Consider the following 18,235-nt stretch of genomic DNA (forward strand, 5'->3'; position numbering starts at 1 on the left):
CGGAATACTAAGTAAATTGTTGTTGTCTCACTTGTCTGAAAGAGAACTGGAAATGATAATATTAATGAAGACTTTCATACCTATGTATCATTCATTTGTCAGAAGCTTTCAGTTGATGCGTAAAATGACCACATTCCAATTTTCTTACCATTACGTTTTCTTTAAAATTATGCTACTACTAACAACTCACCACAGCACCAAGCCGCCTGAGGCCAACACAACTACGCACGCTCCTCCTCCCTCCCAATATTTTCAATGCCTCCCTCTTTACATGCTCACGGGAAGTTCCCAATTCCCTTAAATCTTTCTTTATGAGATCCTCCCACCACACCTGCGGATAATCTAATTTCTGCTTGGCCCCTGATTATTGGGTGAAAATGATAATCTTCGTCAATCTATCATCCTTCATACGTAGAACGTGCCGTAGACATATAACTCTTTCTTTTATTATAAATAAATATATCTATTTTTTTCATTTATTTTTTTGAAAAACCTATTTTGTTCAAAAAGTTTTTTGATTAATTTCTGTTCGTTCTGTATTGACATTGTCTTTTTCAGGGAGAAACTGAGCCTCTTCTGAAGTCAAAAAAACCATTCCGTCCATAAGAACCTTAAATATCACCTGGACATAACTTACAGCCCGTGCCCATAATCTAAAAGAAAGGGCACTAACCCTTTATATTTCAAATCGAATGAGCCCTTTTTGAAGTTTCTACAACATCACTTTCTATAAAAACCTTATAAAAGGTAACGATCCCTTTGAATTTCAAATCTAATGAGCAATTTTCCAAGTTTCCATGACAGAGCTTCCAATAAAAACCTTACATGACCCCAGGGCATAACTTGAAACCCATGCTCTGAGGGAGGGCTTTGAGGGTTGTCATCCTCAAAGACCAAATGTTACTAACTTAACACGCATGGTACTTCCAGGTATCTCAACCTATTGTGATTGGATATGTGGGTTGACCTGGTGTGCGGGAGAGTGGGGTTATGTGCACTCAACTCGCTTGTGAATCTTAAAAATTTCACTAAACGTTTGTATTTACAATCAAATTAGACCTTTATAAATCTTATCCCACAAAGCTTTCTGTAAAAAACTTATAGACTACCCGTCAAAAACTAAAATTTCAAAATAATCTATTGTGCCAGCATGTTTATTTACTTAGGCTGCTCACGTATGCTGTCTCTTAAAGTGACCCGCAGAGGCGCTGGGGGGTGGGGGTATCCCCACGTCGCTCACTATCCCTCTTCAACATGACACAAGAATTACTGGTGACCAATCTACTGCTCCCCCCTCCTCCGTCTATACGATCAGTCCTTCAAGAAACACATGAGATGCCTCCAGGGATTAATGTACCGCCCGTGCCTTGGGGGATGCTGAGGGGAGGGGGTGGGCCCTTCAATTACGTTGAACAAAATACCTCTCCCAATAGTGTGATTTGATGTGTCTGGGGACAACGTGGACGTGTGAGAGGGTTAGGTTCCCTCCAAAAACTTTCGACTAATAAATAATTCACTATCCCTTTTTCAAAACACAAAACAAGTGAAAGGAGTCAATTGTGTTGTTGATATGTAACTAATACATAAGGAAAGACAATGTCAAAAAATTGTAAATTAGTTGCTTACAACCATAGATTAGGTAAGGGTTTGTTTTACCTTTGGTTGGTTTGAGTGGTTGGAGCTTAACTTAACTAAATTAAGTAAATTAAAGGTTGATCTCAGATAAAATTGTCATTTCTATGTATATAATAATATTAATTCTTTGTGGGACTTTTTTTCATGAGAGTGTTTGTAGTTGAAATCCTAACACTGACAAATATTACAAATAGCACTCGAACTGTCAATTGCCTATGAAATGAGCCATGTGCTACGTTTATCTGCAACTGCTTAAGATCATACCATAATATCCACCCCCGTCAGGCCTTCCCCCCCGGTTCCTGCGGGCGGTGGGGGGGAGGGGGTTGATATCCATACATTAAAATGGGTCATAAATATGAACGCATTTTAATAAATTGTATGTCTCATACTTGTGTTTTGGGGTGGTGGTTGTCGTGGTGTTCGGGAGAGGGTGTTGAAGGGCTCTCCACTCACTTACTAAGCTTAAAAATTGCACTCTCCATTTGAATGTACAATCGAATTAGCACTGTGTGAAGATGCTACGACTCTTATTTGTATTTGAAATATCATTATATGCCCCCAGGGCATAACCTACAACCCGGGCCTTGAGGGCTGTAGAGGAAGTATCCTCCTCAAAAACAAAATTTATATTTTGAAATCAACTACGAGGAAAAAAATGGCTTTCTCAAAATTTTGATTGGATGTGTTTGGAGAAATGGTGGGCGTGGAAGGGGTGTTAGTTGCCTTCGAATCACTTTTTAATATTACAAAGGGCACTTGCCAGTACAATTTCCAATTAAATTATCCATTTTAGAAGTCTCTATGAAACATCCTCCAAAACTACAGGCAAGGGTCGATTGAAAAAAAATAATACATAGCGAAACCAACTTTCTGTACGTAGTCAGCAGGAGTGCACTGCCTATGATCGTGACAATCCAAGGCTGTGGGGGGCGGAGCTCTCCACCATTCGATCACTCTCAATCTTAAAAAAAGACACTAGAACTTCTGATTACCAATCCCATTAGCCCCCCTCCAAAGTATACACGATTAGGCTTTCTATACAAAACTTATCTGCCCCCAGGGCATAACTTAAAACCCTTGCCCTGAGGGCTACTGGGGGGGGGTGTGATCCTCAAAGACATAATGGATGGACATGTCAAGTCATAGGAAGAAACTGCCGATCTAAAAAATTTTATGTGCCGTGTTTGGGAAATAGGTGTGCGGGGAAGTAGTGTAGTTTCTATCTTCAATCTTTTTAATTTTAAAAAGGGCACTAGCCCTTCAATTTCCAATCTAATGAGCTATTTGACGAATGAACTTTTTTAAGAAGGTGGAAACCAGGGATATCACAACCGTTGATGAGACGGTGTGGGGGACGGCATGGGCAGAGGGGGGGGGCAAGGTGACCTAGGATAAATTTAGAATAAAAAAAAAGGCCAGTTTGCTGACAAATGACCATCGACTTATACATAGTTGTAGATTATACGACAAAACTTTCTATAAAAAACTTAGAGGCCCCCAGGGTATAACTTACGACCCTTGTCCTGAGGGCTATTGGGGTTTAAGAGGCGTGATCTACAACGGCTCAGACCTGTCCATTACTTTGAACATCAGGAAGAGAACAACCGGATGAGCAAACCTGTTATGGAAAATGAGGGGCGTAGGGGGGCTGAGTCTCCATCCTATAACTTTCGAAAATTAAAAAAGAAAAGAGGACTCTCAATGTACAAAAAATAGCAATTATTAAATTTTTTACGAAAAAACATTTTATAAAACATTTTATGCCCCCAGGACATAAATTACACGATGCGAAAAGAGTTTGCGGTGGTTTATTAATAACAAAACACAAACTTTGACGACAAGACACATCAATAAAAGAACTTGTATATATACACCGTTTGATTGTCAGGTGGTGGTAACCGGAGTGGCGTGAGGGGGGGGGATAGTACTAATCAGCGAAACTTTTTAATTAAACTCGACAAAAAATAACTAGAAAATAATTTCACGATTAAAAGTTTTATAGTAGTTCTTTGTGGACATGGCGGGCGGGAGAGGGGGGTTAGTTACCCTCCAATCACTTTCTAATATTAAAATAGGCACTAGCCCTCTCAATTTCCAATTTAATGAGCCCTGTTTGAATTTTCTACGACAACGATATTTATAAAAACCTTATATGCCCCCAGGGCATATAATCGACTATTAAAGTTAATTATTAATTGACTATTAAAAAGGGCAGTAGCCCTTTCAACTTCCAATCAAATGAGCCCTTTTTGAAGTTTATACGACACAACCTTCTATAAAATCCTTATATGTCCCTAGTGCATAAATTACAGCCCTTGCTCTGAGGGTATTATCAGCCCCAAGTACATAATGTACAACACGTCCCACTCGGTTGAAGAAAACGGATATCTCAAACATGTGATTGGAGGCGTGTGGGGTCCTTGTGGTTGTGAGAGTTTGGTGAGGTGAAAGTCAAGCACTAGCCCTTGGGCTTTCCACTTTACTGAGCCCAGTTTGAAGTGTATAAAACAAAGATTAATGTAAAAAAAATATATTAACCCAGGGCATAACTGACAACCCGGGAACAGATGGCATTATTTTTAGGGAACACCAAACCAAAATACTCACGGACATGAACTCAAAACTTTGGAATAAGGGAGACTGGGGTACCTCCGCACACGGGGCACCTCCAGACATCGAACCTGTTGGCTTTGCTATCTAGCGGAAAAATTGGAAAAAAATCACAAAGATGTGCCATTTTACTGTTCATCTTGGAGGCAAGATGGCACTTCCATCAAATAGCATAGCAGTGAGTCAGTCGGTAATAAGACTTTAAAGATACAGCTTCCAATTGTTTCGCGTGATGATAAAAGTGAAATAGAGAGGTAAGTTTTATAGATACATTTAATGTAATGTTCTAGGAACAAGCAAAACGAACCCAAATATGCTTCCTCTACATAAGATTGACGTAACTCTAGGTGTTCTTTGGTTATGACTCTTTTCTTCTGAAAGGCTCCTTAGGGGCACCTCCGGACAATTTTTTTGGGGCAGGTTTGGACACTGTCCGGAGGTGCCCCGATGATTTGAGCAGCCATTGGTGTTTTTTTCTTTCATTTTTAAAAGGAAAGGAAGGATTGATGATATAATTAGATGTATGAAAGAAGCTGAAAAAATTGCGGTTCCCGAAGAGCGTATTCGTATTAAAACGCGGAAATCTATATGGGCTGCCGATCCTGAATTAAAGAATTATAAAAATAAGGCAAAACTTTGGCTTCGAATTTGGGTTGATTGTGGTAGACCTGCGTCGGGGTCTGTTGCGGATATAAAGCAGAAAACAAAGAATGAATATAAAAAGTACCTTAAATCCATTCGTTATAAGGGTATGGAATTTCCAACATCTAAGAATGATTGGTCTAAATTGATTAATTCTGAGAAGCTGGATAAAAGTGATCTTCATAAAAGTGATTCGATTTCTAGTTCACCTTGGTATGATTATTATTCGTCAATTTTTTCCAAAATTAACTTTTTCGTGCAGTCACATTATTCTCGGTTACTTTCTAAAATTCTTCCGCCTTCGCTTCATCAGGGCCATATTATTCCAGTATCAGTAGCTGCTGTTGAAAGTGCAATTAAGCAACTGAAATCTTCATCCGTTGATATTGATGGTATTAGTGCAAATAATATAAATCCAAAGTGTGTTGTTCTTTTATTTCATTTGCAGTTGTTGTTCCAAATGTGTTTAACATCTTCACTGGTTCCGGATAGCTTTCTTTGTGGAAATGTCACCTCAATTTTAAAACGAGGAAAACTCCCTTCTCATTGTTCATCTTATCGCCCTATAACCACTGCGTGTAACTTGAGTAAAATCCTCGAATATATTTTACTTCCTCATTTAAATGAAAATATAAATTTCGGATCGAATTAATTTGGGTTTCAATCTGGTATTGGTTGTCAACATGCACACCGTGTTCTTTCTTCCGCCCTTAAGAATAGCCTGGCTGAGGGGTCGCCACTTTATATGTGCACTTTGGACCTTTCTAAAGCTTTTGACAGTGTAGTCCAAAGTCAAGCTTTTTTTTCCTTTTTTAATAACGGTGTAAATCTTTCAGTTATTTTTCTTTTTCGTTTTTGGTATGAGAATTCTTTCCTCCGAATTAATAAATCTGGACCTCCGTTTGTCCGTGTACGTCGGGGTGTCAAACAGGGAGGGGTTTTATCACCTAGTATATTCAAAATGTGTATTTCTGGTATATTAGATGAAATTAGATCAAAATATTTCATTGGACTTACAGATGTTTCTTATCTTGCTTATGCGGATGATCTTCTACTTTTATGTAAAACTAAGCAAGGTCTCTCTTTTATGGTCTCAAAAGTTTCACGTTTATTTTCTAAAATTGGTCTTTCTCTTAATGTTGAGAAATGCGAGTTTCTAGTTTTTAATTGTCCGACTTCCTCTAATGTTCACTTAGTTTGTCGCGGTTTTTCTATACCCTCTGTTTCCGCCTTTCGGTGGTTGGGTATTACTGTTACTAATTCAATTTCTAGCTTACGGCAGTGCACTGTTCGTGATGTTCAAAAGAAAATTCAAATGGGATATTCTAAGATTGTTGCCAATCGAGGGAAGTATAATAGACGTGCATTGGGTAGGCTATATTCTACATTCTGTGATCATTCTGTCCTTTATCTTTCTGGTCTTTATCCCCTTCTTAAGAAAAAAGATGTTAAGCAGATCCGGTCTTTTTACTTCAGATATTGTAAATTTTTACTTTATCTCCCCCCCTGGCATAGTAATGGTAAGATAACTCGTAAGTTTGAAGTCCCTGATATAACAGCAAAGTTGGCCGTGCTGCATGGAAGGCTGTCGGATTCAGCTTTTTGTCGTTTTTCGCCTCATCATCCTTTGGTCCGTCTGTTCGGTTAATTTCCTTGTAGTGTACTTTATTTCATTTTCTCTTTTGTCATTTTTTTTTTTTTCCTTGTGTTACTCCACAATTGTCATAACTTGTTATTACGCGGGTTAAAAATAAATTATTATTATTATATCACCTAGTAAGTGCTTAATAACTGAGTTTTACTGAAGGCAGCATTTTTCTTTCCAGAAATGGTGCGAAATTATATCCCTACTAAGTCCGAGCCAAACGAAGAAGCTATCAAACAAGGGCTAAAAGCCATACAAGATGGAGATTCGGTCAGAAAAGCGGCCAAGACCCATGGAATAGCTGCTTCAACATTATTTGATCGCTTGAAGAAGTCAAAATCAGCCAACGAGACTAGTGTGGATGAAGGAATAGCCAGATCAGCCAATTTGAAACGAGGAAAGTATTCCACCCGTCAGGTTTTCACTGACGATCAAGAGGAAAAACTTAAGACTTACCTTCTTCGTTCCTGCGAACTTCACTATGGTTTGACTTTAGCACAAACTCAGAAGCTGGCATATCAATATGCAGTGAAGATGAGGATCTCTTATCCCAAGAACTGGGATGAAAAGTGTGCCGCCACATATGACTGGTCATATGGATTTATGAAGCGTCATCCAGAGCTGAGTCTTCGGAAACCTGAGAACACCAGCCTGGCCATGGCTTCAGGATTCAATCCCTTCAATGTAAACTCGTTCATGAATAATCTTGAAGCTTTATACAATCGGCACCGCTTCCCACATGAATGAGTGTACAACCTAGACGAACCCGGAGTAACAACTGTCATGGATAGCCCTAAAGTCATAGCGAAATCTGGTATAAAGCAAGTGGGCAGGGCCGTTGCTGCTGAGCGGGGGGAGGTAGTTACAGTGTGTTGCATCGTTAATGCCATCGGGAACACCGTCCCCCCAGCGTTTGTGTTCCCACGCGTGCACTTCAGAGAACACATGCTCCATGGAGCACCACCTGGTAGCCTTGGGTTAGCTTTCCAGTCTGGTTGGATGACTGGACCGAACTTCTTAGAAGTTATGAAGCACTTCGTCAAGCACACTCGATGCGACAAGGAGAATCCGGTGTTGCTCATCCTCGATAACCATGAAAGCCATATTTATTTGGAGGCAGTTCTATATGCAAAAGAGAATGGAGTAGTGCTTCTCACATTTCCGCCACACTGCAGCCACAAAATGCAGCCCTTAGATATATCTGTCTATGGCCCGTTCAAGGCGTATCTGAGGGCTAAGTTCGGCGAGTGGCAAACAAACCATCCACACGAAAGATTTCAAATAACTCACACCGCAAACCTAGTTGGTCAAGCTTATCCCCTAGCGTTTACTCCGAACAACATCACATCGGGCTTTTCAAAACCAGGAATATGGCCATTCTCAAGATCAGCGTTCACTGATGCAGACTTCATCGCCGCTAAGGTCTCAGACAGACCAAACACCGCTGGAGAAGTAACTGACAGGGTAGAGTCTAGGAATACTTTGGAAGCAGTTGCTGACCCTGTCCTGAAGTCCTCGGCCTTAGAGCAACCACCAGGGCCCAAACATGATGTCAATCCAGAAGACATTTTTCCATTCCCGAAGGCTAAACCAAGAAAGCTAACTGTGAATAGGGCTCGAGTTGGCAAAACGAGAATTTTAACGGATACGCCAGAGAAAGAAGATCTGGAGAAAAGAGCACAAGCAAAGTCAGCAAAGAAGACTGGTAGGAAAAGAGTAAAACTGGCAAAGAGCAAGGAGCAAGAGTTGTCAACGATAAGAGAACCTTCCTCCCCTTCGGAAATCTCTTTCCATGACTCTTCAGATGAAAGCCTCCATGCAGGGTCAGACTGTGAAATACCTGAAACTGAAAGTGAAGTTTCATTCATTCCAGAAGAGATCAAGGTTGACGAATTTGTGCTAGTGAGGTTTCAGCTTAAGAAAGATTTTGTTCTTTATGCAGCAAAGATCTTGGAGACTGATATTATGAACAGGGAGTTTCAGGTTTCTTTTCTACGGAGAAAGAAAGACTCTGATCGATTTCACTTTCCTGATATTGAAGACAAGGCATCGGTGTCGTTTGAAGATGTCGTGAAGAAGCTGGAGGTGACTCGACACGGTGGAACTGCTCGGGTCCAAGCTACTTATGTTTTTGCAGGTCTTTGGTTGGATCATATCCGCTGAGTGATTTAAGTTTGATAACTATGAACCTTTTTTCTTTTCTATTTACTTTTGTATCCTATATCTGAAGAATACAGTATCTGAAAGCATGTCCGGAGCTACCCCCACACCTGTGCAAAGCTGCCCCTATATAGGGGCAGTTTCGGACATTTTGTGGACCCAGGGAAAACGTCAACTACTTAGCAGCGCTTGCATATTTTCGCTTTAACTCTGTCCAGGCTCTGTCCAAGTGGCTAAGCTATGCTGGTGCCAAATAAGAAGTCCCGATAGCGCGCACAAGCCGAAGCAGGTAACTTTGATTAAAAAGTGCACGGAGGTGCCCCAGTCTCCCATAAAATGGCTATCTCAAACTCTTGATTGGATGTTTTGATTTTCTTTTACAAGAATTGTAGCACCATAAATTATTAGAGGGTTGCTTCTGCTGGAAATAAGTCCATTGTTCATATTTTTCATAAATTCATAAACTTTTGTAGTGTTCTTCATCAAGTCATTGTTTTTTTTAAAAATAATATATTCTGTTATATTATATTCCAACAATTTTTTCAGTAGATTGTCATTTTCTCTGTTTTTTTTTTAAATATTATTGTGTATAAACCATTCCGAATTATATATTCTTCTTTTTTTCATAAAATACCGCTTGGCTTCAGAGAATTCTTTGTTCCTGTGCGAGCAGCTACTGGTTAGTAGTTCTAACAATTAAATTTCTTTTTTCTCGCCTTTCTTTAAGAGACATTTAAATTATCTAATTACTTACTAATGTCATACATCCTTATCAATCATTTGTCAGAAGATGTCAGTTGATGCGTCAATTGTCACAATTCCAATGTTCTTACAAGTACAATGTATGTCCCATTATGATACTACTCACAACTCACCACAGTACCAAGCCACCTGAGGCCAACACAAAGCCGCACGCTCCTCTTCCATCCCAATATTTTCAAAGACTCCTTCTTTATATGCTCATGGGACGTTCCCATGTCCCTTAAATCTTTCTTTATGAGGTCCTCCCACCACACCTGCAGACAACCTAATTTCTGATTGGCCATTGATTATTGGGTTAAAATGATAATCTTCGTCAAACTATCATCCTTCATCAGTAGAACGTGCCGTAAACATCTAAATCTATCTTTTATTAGAAATATATATATCTCTTTTTTTCATTAATTTTTTTGAAAAACTTATTTTTTTCAAAAAGTTTTTGATTAATTTATGTTCATTCTGTATTGACATTGTCTTTTTCAAGGAGAACGACTAAGACTCTTCTGAAGTCAAACAACCCGTCATTCCATAAAAACCTTAAATATCCCCTGGACATAACTTAAAACCCTTGCCCCTACTCTAAAAGAAAGGGCACTAACCCTTTATATTTCAAATCGAATGAGCCCTTTTTGAAGTTTCTACAACATCACTTTCTATAAAAACCTTATATGCCCCCAGGGGCATAACTTACAACCCTTGCCCTGAGGGATGTGGGAGGGCGGGGGGGGGATGTATACCTTAAAGACCACATTTCCAAAACTTTCAAATACGTTGAGCACCCTCGATCTCTAAATATTTTGTGCTGAGGTGTTTGGTGATAAAGTGTGCTGGAGAATGGGGTTAGTTGCCCTCAAATCTCTTTAGACTATTAAAAAGGGCACGAAAACCTTTTATTTACACTAAAAATAGCAAGTGTCCAAGTGTAAATGACCGATATTCCTATAAAACCTTATATGCCCCCAGGGCATAACTTGAAACCCTTGCTCTGAGGAAGGGCGGTGGAGTGGGGTATTACTACCATTAATAAGGTTCATATCTTAAAAAGCAGTTTAATACACGGTCGCCCTACAAATTGTGAGGGTAGATATGGTTAGAAATTGTGATAGTGAGAGTTTGGTGATGGGACATCAACACGCTTTTGAATCAAACTTTTTTACATCAAAGATATTATTTCAAAAAAAAATATACATTTATAAATAGTATCAACCACAGCTATATATAAAAACAGGCCAAAACCACCGGCTATAACTAACAGGGAAAAATAATATATTGTGCCAACTTAGTTATTTTCTGAGTCAGCTAAAGTGCACGGTCTATGAACGAGAACAGAAGCGGCTCTGTGGTGAGGGGTCATCCACACGTCTACCACTATAACTCTGAAACAGGACACTATAATTTCTTGTTACCAATCTAATGAGCCCCCCTCCGACGTCTATACGATCAGACCTTCACAACAAGCCGTATCGGCCTCCAGGTCTGAATGGCACGCCCGTGCCCTGAGGGATGCGGTGGGGAGGTGTGGGGCCTACCAAGGACGTTGAACAAACGGCCTATCCCAAAATTTTGATTGGATGTGTCTGGGGAAAAGGTGGGCGTGGGAGAGGGTTAGTTGCCCTTCGAACACTTTCAACTCTTAAATAGGGCACTAGACCATTTAACGCACATAAACACAGTTATAGGAGGGCTGGTATTTTTGGCTATGTAACAAAGATATAATTTACTGCTAGTAAAATTAATTTAAAATAAATTTCTATCTCTCATTTTTTAGGAGAGTGTGGTGTTTAAATGGGTGTGAGCGTGGGGTGCGCTTACCGTACCTAAGTGTTGACTATTAAAGGTTACTAGCCCTTTCAATTTTCATTAAATTAAAAAACATCATTGGATGTCTTTGAGGGAAAGGTGGGCGTGAGAGGGGGAATAGTTGCCCTCCAATCACTAAAAAATATAGAAAATAGCACTGTCCCTTGAATTGTAAAAAGACAATAGCCATTATCTATTAGTATCATACCCTTCTGAATCACCGACCATTAGATCAACCCCGGGCCTCAATTCCCCCCTGTGTCCTGAGGGCGGTGGGGGGGAGGGGGTTGATTGAATGACTTTAAACTTGGTCATACATAGTAAAGACGGGTACTTACTGTTCTGTATATTTCTTCTGTTTATATGTGGGTGGGGACGATGTGGGCTTGGTAGGGGACTTAGTCGCCATCCAATCACTTACGACTATTAAAAATGTCACTAACCCTTTCAATTTCCTATCGTATGAACCCTTTTTGAAGCTTCTACGACTATTAATTTTATAAAAAAAAACATTATATTCCCCCAGGTCATAACCTACACCCCGTGACTTGATGGCTTTAGAGGACGTGTCATACTTAAAAACAAAATATATATATTGAAATAAACTACGTTTATTAAAATGGCTTTCTCATAAATTTGAATTGATGTGTTTGGAGAACTGGTGGGTGTGGACGGGGTGTTAGTTGCCTTCGAATCACTTTCGAATTTTAAAAAGGGCACTAGCCAGTCCAATTTCCAATAAAATTAGCCCTTTTCGAAGTCTATATGACACCTCCTCCAATACGAAATGCCAGTGTATAAGGAAAAAAAAATAATACATTGCGACAACATCGTTCTTTACTTAGGCAGCTTTATTTCACTGACTATTATAGTTAAAAAAAAATGAATTGTGATTAGTGGCTATCAACAATTAGCTAAACATCAATCTTAAAAAAAAGACACTCACCAGTAGTTGTTAACATAACCTTAAAACAACGAACCCGTATCTACAAGTATACTTTATCTAACCCCAGTCTAGGTAAACCTGCCATACATTCCCGATCGGGCAATTAGATCTCCTGGGGGGGGTGTGATAATACAAGCACACCTTTATTTCAAATAACTTTCATTGTTATAAAATGAAACTATAAAAATTTTTATGTAACGTGGTTGTGACCAGTGGGGGGGGGGTCGGGGGGTAGTTGCCCTCTGAAAACTTTGGAATTTAAAAAAGGGCTCTAGCCCTTCAATTTCCAATCTAATTAGCTATGTTACGAATGACCTTAAGTACCAGGTTGGAAAAACGGGCTATCTACCATTGGTAGGATCATATTGTGGGACCGTACTGGGCAGAGGGGGGGGGGCAATGTGCACTATGAAACATGTAGAGTCCACCAAAGTGACATTTGTATCAACCTGTAACGAAGTCATATCACATTGTTGATATAATAAGCAAATAAAGACTATAAGAACCTTATCGTCTCAACGTTTCGCCATTTATACACTGATCCTGTTTGCGATTGGAGGAAGAGGCGTTATCCTCAAATTTTAAGATCTTTCAATTACTTTGAACAGCATGAATAAAGCCACCTGATGAGCAGAAATGTTTGGTGACCTGTGGGGCGTGGGGGGGCTGAGTATAAATCCGATCAATTTAGAAAATTAAAAAATACGAACTTAAACTGAAGGTACAAAAAAAAAATAGCCCTTCTTAAAGTTTTTACGACAACACTGTCTATAACACCTTATATGACAACATTAACGTCCTTACACTATGCTAAATGAGGGTTGTGGGGGGTCTTCATAATAACATACACAAGTTTAATAAAATTCAAATACATTACAGAAAATGTATATCTACCCCGTGGAAGTGTCCGGTGGTGGGGCCCTGATAGGCAGGAGGGGGGGGATATTCATCCTCCGATTCTAGTTTTAATTTCCACAGCCTCCAACGACAGTGAACAAAAGGGTTCTCAGAAAATTTTTCGCGGAGGGTGGGGTTGACCGGTCTGTCGTGAGAGGGGGGTTAGGGAACCTAAAATCACGTTATAAGCGTAAAAGTGTCCCTCTCCATCTAAAGGACCATCTTTATTAGCAATTTGTTATTGATATCATAAAAAGAGCTGTATAAAAAAATTCGATTACCCCATCTAATATAATAAAATCTTAAATGTAATGATTAAGTGAATATTAAAAAGGACCGTAGCACTTTTAACAACCAATCCCCAGAGACATGTTTGAAGTTTATACTACACAACAGTCTCTACAAAAATTCGATGAACCTAGGGCAGAACTTACAAACCTTGCCCGGAGGGTTCCGAGGGGATTATCCTAAACAAATACCTAATATCAATCACTTCCCACACTGGAGAAGAAAATAGATATCTCACAAAATTGAGTGGCTGTGTGTGGGGACCTGGTGGGCGTGAGAGGGGGGTTAGTTACCCTTCAGGCACTAGCCCTTTGAATTTCCAATCGAATTAGTTATTTTTGAAGTTTATACTACAAATATTTATTTATAAACCTGATATACCCCCAGTGCATAACTGACCAACCGGGCCCAGCGTGCATGTGATGTTGGGAAATAAACCCACCACTCCTCAAGGTATTGACAGCAACGCTTTTTAATAACCTGGATCTCACACCCTTGGGCTGTTCGGTGTGGGGGGGCCGGCCTTGTGTGAGGGGGGGAGGCTAGGGGCAGTCCAATCACTGTCATATTCTAAACAGGTACCGAGCCATTTCAAGTTACCAGACACTGAGCCCTTTTTCGTATTTTAAACGACAACTCCTAACCTCCGCAGTGAACGTGTATAATGAAAAAAAAATTTATACAGTTTGACACACAAGTTTTTTACTTAGGCACAAAGAGGTTGCTGACTGGGTAATAACGGCAGTTGTGAGGCTGATGTCATTCTTTAAAAAATTTATAATAAATATACAGCGCTAGGAAAGAGTGTGTGGTTTAAGTTGGTTGACCAAAATAATATTCGTAATTAGGTTTATTAGATTTAATTAATAATGTTTAAACGTATTTTAATCTGAAAAAAACTTTTTTTTTTATTTAATTTAGATTTAAATACAATTTACCAAATGGGCTTTTTATATTACACGATAAAGTTTATTTTATTTTTAATTGTTTATTATTTAAAAAAAACCTATCTAAAATAAATAATTTTAAACAGATGGGTCGTTAATTGAAACCAAGTAGTTATATTTAAAAAAAAAAAGTACTGTACTATTCTGATTTATTATTTAGTCGAGTTTTTAATATTTTTTTTAAATTATAAAAAAAAATATGGTGTTTTAATTTAAACCTATTAAGTCTATGTAAAAAAAAGCTCTGTCATAGTCTGTTTTATTAATACGTAGCTGCGGTAATCTTTGTTTTAAATGATAAAAACATTTTATATAATTATAAAGTAGGATCATTCCCTATCTCACCCATTTTAAAAACCTAAACCGGGGTACGAGTGCTCCAGAGTCCGGAGAAACATAGGCGGCATCAGATCTTTTCACTGGTAGACACGACAGACGCGAAACAATCGGAAACAAGTGGAAACACGCTCTTAGTATTAATTCACTTAGTGACCATTTCTCATTGATAGACGCAAACACACTGATCCATAACTGAATGAAGAAGTGGGAGGAGCCTTTTGTTCGCATCGAAAACGAAGACCAGAAATTATCTGCGATAAGCTAACTTGATACTAAAATAGAGTGTTATGAGAACCACCTGTTATACTCAGCTAAATTAGTCTGAAACGAGAGAATGTTCAACTGACTGTTGTTGTGAAAAGGGTCTAGAGGTAATACTTTGCGGCACTTACCCTTCTAAATTTCTTATTTGTGAAGGTTTCATTATACCCGGGTCATATTTTAGCAATCCTTGTCAATTAGATAAAAATTACAGATAACTACAGTGTCAATCATTCAACTCATTAGCTCGGTCTCGAGGTTATAAGTGTTCAACTATCAGTAGTAAAATTTGTGCTTTTCTAATCATACTTAAGAGTTATTTCAGAGATTTTTGAAAATGGAAAATATCCAAGATTCTGTAAGAGATTTAAATTCTTGGCACATTGTATAAATGCGACAAATCCAGAAGCCTTGGGTTATCTATCCTCCAAAGATACAAACTGTGTTGAATGTTAAACTTTTTTGAGCATGATCTATTTTCTAATTTTTTTCAGATATCTGTGGAGGGAGTGCCGATAAAATGAGATCTGAAATATGACTGGCTGCTTTCTGACGTCTTTTTAAAATCCTCATCAATATTCTCTAAATGTGTAAACTTATTGCCCTCAGACAATCTTGAGATAAAACAAATACACATGAGTTTTAAACTTGATTCACAGATGACCTTTTTATGAGTTTAAAATCCCCCTCTACGTCCCATGAAATTTCAAACTGACGCACTTCAGCCTGTACTTAGTTATTGTTTATAGGCCCGGAGTAACGTAATCCAACTCATAAATAATAGAAAAAAAGAGGTTTTTTTTTAAAAAAAGATTACTAGTTTTTTTACCGGTAGAAACTTTAGAATACTAAGACGCGTAAAAAATTGTTTTTTAATTGTTTTGTGGGAGCCAAGGGAGGGTAACTAAACGGGACATGGGAGTCTATTGTCAGCTCTCAATCGACTTTTGAACATCACCCTCTAAATATTCTGAAAGTTTCAACTTAATACACTCAGCCAGTCATAAAATATTGCAGATCCTCCTTTTCGATGAACTGGATGCATTTAGTGTTTTTTGATATAGTATACGTACCCCTCAGCATTCTCAAAAGTTTCACATGAATACCCTCATCATTGTCAGATACACTCAGAATCAAACATTTCACGTTTTCATAATGATCATTTATTTTTGAAAAAAATGTTTAAATTGCATAATTTACAATCCTTGCCCAAGGTCTCTGGTGGAAATGATATTCATGGAGTTATATCTATTAAACTTTTTGACTAGTTTTAACAAAATAATAGTTTCAAAATTTCGATCAGTGTTTAGCAGAGGTGGCTCCTATAAAGGACAAGAAGAGAGGAGGGCCTGGTTGCCCTTCAATATGTATTAAATATATCCTTAATAAATCCTTAAATTTTAAACTTACGACCCTCCCCGTTTCATTATAACCCCCTACTCCGCCCTTGCCCCTAACGCTGTCCCCTGTTTTTTCTTTCGGGGGGGGGGGGACTCAAAGATTATTTTTTCGGGGGGGGGGGAGTCCTACCTAAGGGAAGTAAAAGTGTTTTCACTTAAACTAAAATTAATTTTTTCTTATAATGTTAATACTTATAAAAAAATTAAATAATAAATTTAAACGAAAATTTGTAGGTAAAATGAAAAACTATGTTCATCAATTATTATCAGAAAAGTTTTGATGGGAGAAATGCTTAACAGATTCTTTTGTGCACTCGAGATAATTCACATCTTGTCAGAAACACGAAATTTTGCACTAAGAACTCGTCAGATATCAGATGAAACTTGTGTGATGAAAAAGTCATATTTGTATTAGATCTGTCCATTTGGTACAGAACTCTTCACGTAAAAAAATTAACTCTCCTCATGCACTTGACCCCGTTTTAAATCTTTTGTCAATTTAATTGTAACAAAGTAGTCAATCGGGTTGATGAAATTTTTTTTAGATGATTTGTAATGCATAGGTCCTATCAATGTGATCTAGAAGCTCATACATCATTAAACAAATTTTCATGGTTGCGGTAGGGCAAGCATTTTTCAACTTTTTGCCGAGATGGTTCAGCATCTTGTCCTCGTTATTTTGGCACACTTGAACTTCTCTGATAAGCCCTAAAAAGTCACTTTCTTTAATACTATTGGACTAAGAACAGTAGATTTTCCTCATCATGATCTCCACACTGGATATTTTTTTTAATTTGTACATCAAAATTTATTTTAAGTAGTATACATTCTCAATTAAGTATTTTATTATTTTTCGAAGACACTTGGTGCTTTTGGAACATAAACGTTTGCCCACATCATAGATGACAGGTCCAGCAACTGTCAGCAAGAATTCCATGGCTCGTTCTCCTGTAATATTAAATGTTAATTATCTTAGATGAATTCAAATAGGCCTTCCGACGTCATAGTTTAATGTAGCTATGACGTGTAAAGACACTGACAATTTAGCTGTGACATCATATAGCGTGCCAGTCTATGCCTACGCTACGCTAATTTTCCTATGCTACGAAAAGATATCTTGCTCTCTGACCCGGCATACCAGCACAATGAAATTTTGCACAAGTGATCTTTGGACAAGGATCTAAAATTTGGCCTGTTTTTTTCTGATTTAATTCCTAGGAAATAGAAAAAAAATCTAATGTGACACCTGGTAGCTTTTTTTAAAAAAGGTATGGAGCCTAATAAATTTAAAATTTAAATCAATCGAAATTACTATAAATTAAAAAAAAAAAATTAAATTAATTTGAATGATTGAAAATTATATATTATTTTATTTTATTACTACTCAATCGTTTTTATGTTTTTATATTTTGGACTCTTGCACGTCATGGATAAAAGCGAAAAAGTCGAAAGTAACTTCAAATTGTAGCTCTTTTCTTATATACTTTATTCCAAACTTTTCATATTTATAGTCCAATTCATTATTTATATATATATTTATAAATAAAATTAAATTTTTACTATGTTTATAATGTCTTACAGTACCCCACTTTACACCCGCGAACTTGGAAGTATACCATTAGCATCCACGGTGCTTTGTGTTAGGTGAGGAAATGCTCTGAGACAAAAGAGATTTCTATTTATTTTTTCATTTTTTCATTTTTGTCAGACTTTTTCTTCTTGTTGGCCTATCTGCTAAATGAATATACACCTTTATACTGGAGCAAACAAACCTTTGTCCCGAAATTACAAACGTTATGTTTTTTAAATATCAAAGCTGTAACCTGTCTTTCCTCATACCAATGCTAATAAAAATACAGCAACAAAAGCAATTGAAATCTTCCAAAACAGGGCTTTTTTCATA

Source organism: Artemia sp. Qi Xiang Cuo, chromosome 1 (assembly GCF_049724085.1).
Source record: "Artemia sp. Qi Xiang Cuo chromosome 1, ASM4972408v1, whole genome shotgun sequence".
NCBI lineage: Eukaryota > Metazoa > Arthropoda > Branchiopoda > Anostraca > Artemiidae > Artemia > Artemia sp. Qi Xiang Cuo.